The following is an 8,653-nucleotide window of genomic DNA, read 5'->3' as shown; positions in this document are numbered from 1 at the left end:
GGAATGGGGTGGAACACTATTTTGAGGAGAACGCGGGCACTGCCATGACGGCGGCCCTTGAATGGGACGCCTTCAAGGTGGTGGTCCGTGGGATATGTATTGCCAAATGGTTGGGAGTTAGGAAGCTGCTGCTGCAGGAAGTAGAGGCGAGTGAACGGGCCCTACGGGATGCTGAGAGATCTCACTCAGAAGGCTTGCGGACACGTGATATGGTCCTATCCCGGAAGGAGACGGGGACTGCGGGGGTGGAGCGCCTACGGTGTTTCGATCACAAGGCTTACTCGGCTCGTGCGCATGCGGAGCGGGACAAGGTGGGCACATTGTTGGCCTGGTTGGCGGACCCCACTCCGAGATGCATGCCCATTTTGGCACTAGCTTCCGCAAAGGGACAGCTGGAATATGAGCAACATCGTATTAACGACCGATTTCGATCCTTCTATGCGGATCTCTATACAAGCCAGTTGCAAACTGGCGAGGGGGACACTCGTGCGTTTCTAGAGGGATTGGAACTACCCGTTCTTGAGGAAGATGAGGCAGAGGAGATTGGTCAGGATATCACACTGGCTGAGATTCGTTGCGCTATCAAACAATTGGCGCGCAATAAAACACCGGGTAGCGACGGCTTGCCTATCGAATTCTACTTGACATATATTGACCTCTTGGCTCCCAGATTATTGGTGATGTACCAAGAGGCTAGATAGATGGGGTTACTACCAGCCTCTACTAGGGAGGCCATCATTGTCCCGCTCCTTAAACCAGGTAAGCAGCCGACTGATCCAGCCGTGTATAGACCACTGTCCATGCTCACAACTGATTATAAAATACTGAGCCGAGTGCTGGCTACCAGGCTCCTCCCCTTTATGACAAGGTTGGTGCATCCGGATCAGACTGGTTTTATTCCGACGCGCAATACCGCCAGTAGCATACGTCGATTGCTAGGAATATTAGATGGAGGTCGTGGAAGAGAAGGGCAGGCGATAATACTATCAGTTGATATTGCTAAGGCGTTTGACAGCCTAGAATGGCCCTATCTTTTTTCAGTTATGTCGGTGTTCGGGCTTGCTGCCGGATATGTCAGTTGGACTGAAATATTATATTCGTCGGCGACGGCTAGGGTTCGTGTGGGTAGGGCTGTATCCTCATCCTATCCGGTGGGAAGGGGCACTAGACAGGGCTGCTGTTTGCCCTTGCGATTGAGCCATTGGCGGCGCGCGCTAGGAGGGGGGAGGCGTACAGAGGCCTACAGCTCCGGGGTCATGTGCACTACATCTCGCTCTACGCAGACGATCTCCTCATGTTTCTGGAAGACGTGAGAGACGCCCTGGATGGGGCGCGTGACCTCCTAGACCGATTCCGGGACATCTCGGGGCTGTGGGTTAACTAGGCAAAGACTTGTGTTTTCCCAGTGTCTAGTGCATGCGCCCGCCTTTATTACCATCTGGGCTGGCGTGGGAGCCGCGGTGCCTCCCCTATCTGGGGACACAGGTATATCATGCCCAGGAAGATCTCGTGGAAGGTAATATTGAGAGAGCGATGAGGGGCTTGAGGAGTAGCATGCGATTTTGGTGGACACTTCCGCTGTCTGTGGCGGGTCGAGTTGCGCTGCTGAAGATGGTGGCGCTTCCTCATCTTTTATATTTCTTCCGGACCCTGACAATAAGAATACCAGCTGCTTTTTTCCGGCAGCTCCGTTCTGCAGTGGGTAGCTTCATTTGGGGTGCGGGATGACGCGGAGTAGCACTAGATACACTGATGCGGCCAAGAGCTGAGGGGGGCCTTGCCACCCCGGATTTCGAATTATACTATCTGGCTGCGCAACTCCAGGTTCTCACTCAGGAGTTGGCGCTGGAGTTCCATGGACCGGGTAGGGGGACGGTTCCGGAAGTGCCAAGGCACGTTCTGTCCTTTGTGATTTTACAGCAACGACTGAGGACTGCGGATTTATCGATAATTGAGGGCACCCTGAGGTATTGTTGGAAACGTCTTCATTCTAGGATTGGGGTGCATTACCCGTACGTACCAGAAATACTACTGGACATGTGCACGGCGTTGCCACATGGTGGTGATTGGTCCGGTCTAGCGGAATGGGAGGAGCTGGAGCTGCAGATGGTGGGCGATTTGTACGCGGATGGTGCACAGCTGCCCTATAGCACGTTGCAGGAGACCTTTGGTCTTCCACGCGGCCATTTCCTGCTGCATGCGGCGTTGATAACAGCCATACAGAAACATTGGGGTGCTGGCCTCTCAGAACCACCATTAAGCGGAGCATGCCAGTACGTAGTGATGGCAGCGGGTACGTATAAGGCAGTCACCTGCCTATATAAATGTATGCTGGGGGAGGAGCTTAACCCATTACAAAAACTGCGGGAGCGCTGGGTGGCGGACTTAGGCAGGGCTATCCCGGACGCGCCCTGATCACACATACTTAAGAGAGCATGGAAGGGCACCAGGAATGCTAGGTTCCAACTTCCAATTCTTTATATTGCATAGGGCATACCTTACGCCAGCTAAAATTAATCAGTACTTTCGGGTGGATTCTGCGATCTGCCCCCGATGCTGATTGCAAGGAGCGGATCTGAGCCATATGCTGTGGGATTGTCCTCAGTTAGGAACGTATTGGGAGGAGATAACTACGTCACTCTGCAGAGTAGCTGCGCGGCAGGTCGATACGGATAAGGGAGCGTGTCTACTGCATTGGTTCCCACACACTAGCAAAAATAAAATAACTATCAAGTTTATGGACTTGGATCTCATCCTGGCTAAAAGGGGAATTACATCACACTGGAAGGCAGCGATTGGCCCTAGCTATGTTAGATGGAAAGCAGCGTTCCTTATGTGGGCAGGTAGCGAGAGTTCTGTTGGAATGCAACAAGCCCATAGATCCCATAGCGATAGGGCGCTGGAGGCGGTGCGGGCATGGGAGGCCTTGGTGGTGGAACTTAGGCTGCTTGATGCGGATACAGATTCGGAGTCAGGCTCATCGGTGGAGGGGGAGCAGGCGCAGGCGGCTTCCTCTGGCCCTGGGGAGACGGGCGCGGGGGGTGGGACCCCGGCTTCTGGGTGATCACAGTGATTCGTAGTATAATAGATGAGATGGCCAGTACACAGAACATACACTAGGGTAGTACATTACTCACACTCTTTAGCTAGATTATAGCGCCGGCAGCAGGTGCGGGGGGGTTGGGAGTTCATAGACTATGAGGGGGGCCATGCATAGAGCACTGATTAAGGATCTGGAGCTTTAGGCTCGGGCATGGTACTGCGCTGATTGAGGGAGCTAGACATCGTGGAGATGGATTTGGAATAGGGTCCATGAGCATTCTATAATTGTTGAAATACTGTCGAGTTTTCTCTCAGGGTGTACTGCCTGACACTTTATATTTATGATGGTCCTCCTTCATGTCTTGTTTGTATTTTGAAATAATAAAAAGATTTAAGAAAAAAAAATGGTTTACAGTGTTGAAGACGGCACTTAGGAGGATGATAGCTGCAGAGCCTCCGTTGATCCATGATCTTCCTTGCCTCCTCTGTCACAACAACGAGGGAGGTTTCGGTCCCGTGCATGGGAGGGAATCCCGCCTGGGAGGGGTTGAGCGGGTGGTTGATCTCTAGGAACTCTGGCAACACGTTGTTGACGTGTTTCTCAAGGATCTTGCTTAGCCAGGGTAGTAGGGAGATTGGTCGGTAATTACCGGGGTTGTCTGGATCCAGGTTGGATTTTTTTAAGGAGGGCTTTAACCATGGCCCGCTTCCAGGGGAGCGGGACGGTACCAGTGGATAGAGAGGCATTAAGCAGATCAAGGATGGTGGGTAGAATGTGACCTGTGACTGGCAGCAGGGTACGTGGGAGTGCAGGGTCATTAGGGGAGCTGAATTTCACCTGATGCATGATGGATTGTAGCATGGTGGAATCAAGAAGGGGACGGTTTTCGAGTGTTGCTGGGGGATGGAGCCCCGGCAGCTCATGTGGTTTGGTGGGCGGCGTGGGAGTCTGAGTTGTGGGAAAGGAGGAATAAATGGTTTATATTTTTTGAAAAAAGAACTCTGCCAGGTTATTACAACGGGTTTGTGCATTGAGGGAGTTTTGAGGTTTTTCTGGGAGCTTAAGGAGGGTTTTCGTGATACGATATATTTCCTTAGGCCTGGAGGTAGCTGCGTTAATCTTGTTTTCGAAAAAGGCTGCTTGCGCGATACTAATTTCGTTTTTATAGATTTTTATCGCAGCTCTATATGCAGTTTTTCTGGAGGGGGGGTAGTCCAATCGCCATTTCCTCTCCAGTTTTTTGCAGTGGCATTTCTTTTCCCGTAAACCAGGGGAGTACCATGAAGCGGTCCTGGTACTACGCTTGGATTCAGTGCGTTTTATGGGGAGTACAGAGTCTAGTGAGTTCAAAATCCATCTATTGTAGTTTTCACCACCGCCAAACTCCAGAAGAGACTCCAGCGGATCCAGAACGCCTCAGCATGACTCATCCTGGACATCCCCCGTCGCAGCCACAGCTCCGGACACCTGAGAGACCTGCACTGGCTCACGGTCAACAAGAGAATCACCTTCCGTCTCCTCACCCACGCACACAAAGCCCTACACAACCAAGGACCAGGATACCTCAACAGTCGCCTCAACTTCTACGCTCCCAAACGCCAGCTTCGATCGACCAGCCACGCCCTCGCCGCCGTCCCCTGCATCCGAAGAGCCACCACAGGGGGACGGTCCTTCTCCTACCTCGCCACCAAAACATGGAACTCCCTCCCGACCCACCTCCGCCTGACCCAGTACCACCTCGCCTTCAGGAAGCAGCTCAAGACCTGGCTGTTCGAGCAGTAGCGGACCCCCCTCCCCTAGCGCCTTGAGACCCTCTGGGTGAGTAGTGCGCCATATAAATGCTTTGATTGATTGATTGATTCATTGGCTAGAGTGGGGTCAGAGTTCATGGGTGGTCTAGAGGTTTCAAGACTCGCTGCCCATTCAGCCTGGGGATGTTTTAACCAGTTGCGTTCCCTCCTAGTAGCTGTAGTGGTAGCGGAGTTGGTGTGTGGGGTAACCCAGGAAAGGGGGATCAGAAAGTGGTCCGTCCATGGAAGGGGGGAGGGATTTCCCACTAGTAGATCTGCAGAATTACTAAAAATGGGATCAAGAAGATGACCTTTAGAGTGGGTGGATTTTATCACTAGTTGTTTAAATTGTAGCGCGGAGAGGCTACTGGTCATTTCTAGGGCACTGTGGTCCGTAATAACATCAAAATGGATGTTGAAATCCCCTAAGAGTGTAAAATTAGATGGGCTACATGCTAAGTTGGCTATAGTGGATGGCAGAGAGTTAAGAAATTGTCCCGAAGTCCCGGGTGGGCGATATATTAGCATCCCCGAGAATGTGCTAATGGGGGAAAAGTCTATGGAGAAGGAGAGACTTTCGAAGTCCGGTATTGGATTTGGAGAGCTGTGGCACCCATAGCAGTCTTTGCAGAGGCCTGCTAAGCCACCTCCTCTTCCCGTTAGACGGTCTTCACTCAAGATTTGATATCCTTGAGGTAGAGCCTGGATAAGATCAGGTTCTGACTCGGAGTGGAGCCAGGTCTCTGTCAGAAATAAGACATCTGGGTTTAGCTGATCTAAAATCAAGGAGATTTCTGTAGTATGTTTAGGGAGTGACCTACAGGTCAGGAGGTACATGCTTAGCTGAGTGTATTCAATTAGAGGGTCAGGATGAAGCTGAAATCCACAGTGTAAGGAGGTTGTGTATTGATCTGCTAGGTTCCATGTAGAAAGGCATGGGGCAGAGGCCTTTCCTCTTAGTTTAAGTAGAGAGTTATGGCTGTAGCTCCTGTCATGAGTGGAAAAACAAGCAGGGGTCGTGACCCCTGGCCCGGCTGGCCGCGGACGGGCGCAGACGGGATTGCCTTTGGCTCGCCGCTGGCCCACCACCAGCGCGCCCGCTTCGCAGTAAACAACGTTCCTGACTAATTTGTTTTCCCGCATGGAATCACAATGCGGTCATTACAATGACCGCGTTGTGATTCCGCATACCATTACTTCGCAAGTCGGAACACCGACATGCGAAGGGGGGGTGTTGGATTTAAAATCCAACACCTTCCCTAGTGTCCGCACAGACTGGATTTGGAATAATAAATTATACTATTCCAACATCCAGCGCCGCCCCTCCGCAAGTCCTTGTTCCGACTTGCGGACTATTGGTATGCAGTATCACAATGCGGTCGTTGTAACGACCACGTTGTGAATCCATGCGGGGAAAAAGACTGCGGGAAAAAGAGAAATATACCTGCTGCGAGTAGCGTGTGGCATGAAGCTTTTATGCAGCTGATTAGCAAAGTAGTCGTCCAATGACGCTGCTCTGTAGTACTTAAAATTCTGGACCCTTGTTATAAACATCATCGTATCATTACGATTTTGATATCAGCAGACTGAGAATGGCTAGTACACTATGCACAAGCATTTTCGTCATATTCGAGCGACGATTTCACCCTGAAACCGTAGTTTTCGTCCTGAACCTGTTGAAAATAGCAATGTGTATGTACATAAGCGGCGTTCATTTGTGTTCACTGTATCCCTTGTTGTAAGCAGAACGGATATCGCTAAAACACTGACTGTGTTATCCCGCTAGCATAGACCCATGCACACACGTACACGACAGCCATTTTAGGTATCATGGTCTCCTTGTTCACGATCGATCATAGGCACACTTCCCTGACCCTGCAAGCTTCCCCCATGCACCCTGACCGCCCCCGCTCTCACATGCACAAGTCATGAGCCCTCCCCTATGACTCTGCCTCTGAGAATCACACCCCGCGCCTGACCAACACCTCCTTTCCCTCCATGAATACCCCTCCTTTGATGACCTCTTCCTCTGAACCTAATTGTCCACATGGACCGCTGGTCATCCCTTAGCCTGAGGATACAGTTTATTGCCCACTACTGTATGCACTCGCCTCTCTTGAAAGTAGCCACTATTGATCATGACCACCCCACCCCCTGAGATTCGATCAGGCGCACACATTCCAAAGGAATCAGCAGAACACTCAGCTGCGTGACAGCCCCCTCCTATTGTATGGAGGATAAGGGCCCCTACTGTAGCCACGTGTTGGAATATCTTCACACTTCACAATGTCTTGATTGTAATGAAGGATGTGTGTGCCATAAACCTGTGTACAAAAGACGAAGCCTCAGAGAAACTTGTTAGAGCACCTCCCGAAGACACTATGCGAGTGTCCCAAATGACATGCTCTCCTCATGAGAAATAAACTCTGTTCTTGTTTTCCTGCCTTCAGCGCCCGTCTCTTTATTTGGTAATTATTCAAGATGGGAACTAAGAGTCGCCCTGCACCAGCAGCCTGGGCATCGGGTGCGATATGGGCTGACTTTTCTACAATTGGCGTCCCAACGCGGGGTCCATCAGCGACATAAGGTCCGGTAAGAGAGGTCCAAACGATGGGGTGAACATCTAAATGATTGGAGTATACCTGCCTTGAGAGGGCCCTCGTCCGGCTGCCGATTGAATGAACTTCACCGATTCCGAACGGACCTCTCTCAAGTGACCTATTGTCCTGACTGGAATCCCACAGGACTGCTGCGGTAAAAACATGGAGAAAGAGAACGATCGGGCGCTGGAAAAAGGAAGGCGAAGAACTGCCCACATGGTCCGGTCCGGGTAAGGTCGTGACACACGACAAATTGCGAAATTGATTGATTGATTGTTTGAAAATACTAGTATTACTCGTCTTATTGTCTCTGAGAGATTCTCTATTTGCAAACTAGCACAGAGTCGCCATACTCTGTTTAGTCTTTGCAGATAGTGAAGGATAGGTAACGCAGACTTTTGTCCCCCATTGTAATTTGCCGTGCCTATTTTTCTCCCCATTGATTGATTGTTTGAATCGGGCATTGAATTGTTCGAAGTTGGTTCTCTTAAGGATCTTCTCTGCCTACAAACGGGGAAGAATAGGAATATTCTCTCTCCCTTTGCAGATAGTGAAGGGTAGGCAACGCAAGCCTTTAACCCGTCGTGCCTATTTCATTCCTCATTGATTGATTGTTTATCCAAACATTGACTGTTTGGAATTGGTTCCTTCTGGAGGTATTCTCTGTTTGCAAATAGCGTAGAATAGAATATTCTGTCCAGTTTTTGCAAGTAGTGAAAAGATAGGTAGTGCAGGCTTTTGCCCCCCATTGTAACCCGTCATGCCTATCTTCTCCCCATTGGTTAGTAGTTGGGTCAACCCGGACCGCTTATTAGAGATGAACCATCCAGCTCCACTGGAAGGCACCCCTAATAAGGACATGTTTACTAAGCCAGGACTAGTCGCTATAGCTTATAGTAAGTTATGGCATAAATATACAAAAAAGGATCCTGAAAGTCAGTGGCCACTGATAGGTTCTTTTGATGAAAATAAAATAAAAACACTAGACGCAGCTGTAAAAATAAATAAGGCAAATCCCACTATGCTCGATAGTATTGGCATGTGGCGCAAAGAAGCAGAACAGCGAAGGAAAAGAGAAGAAGCAAAAATAGTGAAAGAGTTACGAAAAGCAGCCCATCTGGCCGCAAAAGAACTAGATGAAGAAATAAGAAGAAAAGAGGAAGTTAAACAAACACAAGAATCAGGACTGGCCACCCCACCCTACGCTCTATCCGGAGATG

Source organism: Lissotriton helveticus, chromosome 4_2, assembly GCF_964261635.1.
Source record: "Lissotriton helveticus chromosome 4_2, aLisHel1.1, whole genome shotgun sequence".
Lineage (NCBI taxonomy): Eukaryota > Metazoa > Chordata > Amphibia > Caudata > Salamandridae > Lissotriton > Lissotriton helveticus.
This window is presented reverse-complemented; position numbering follows the sequence as displayed.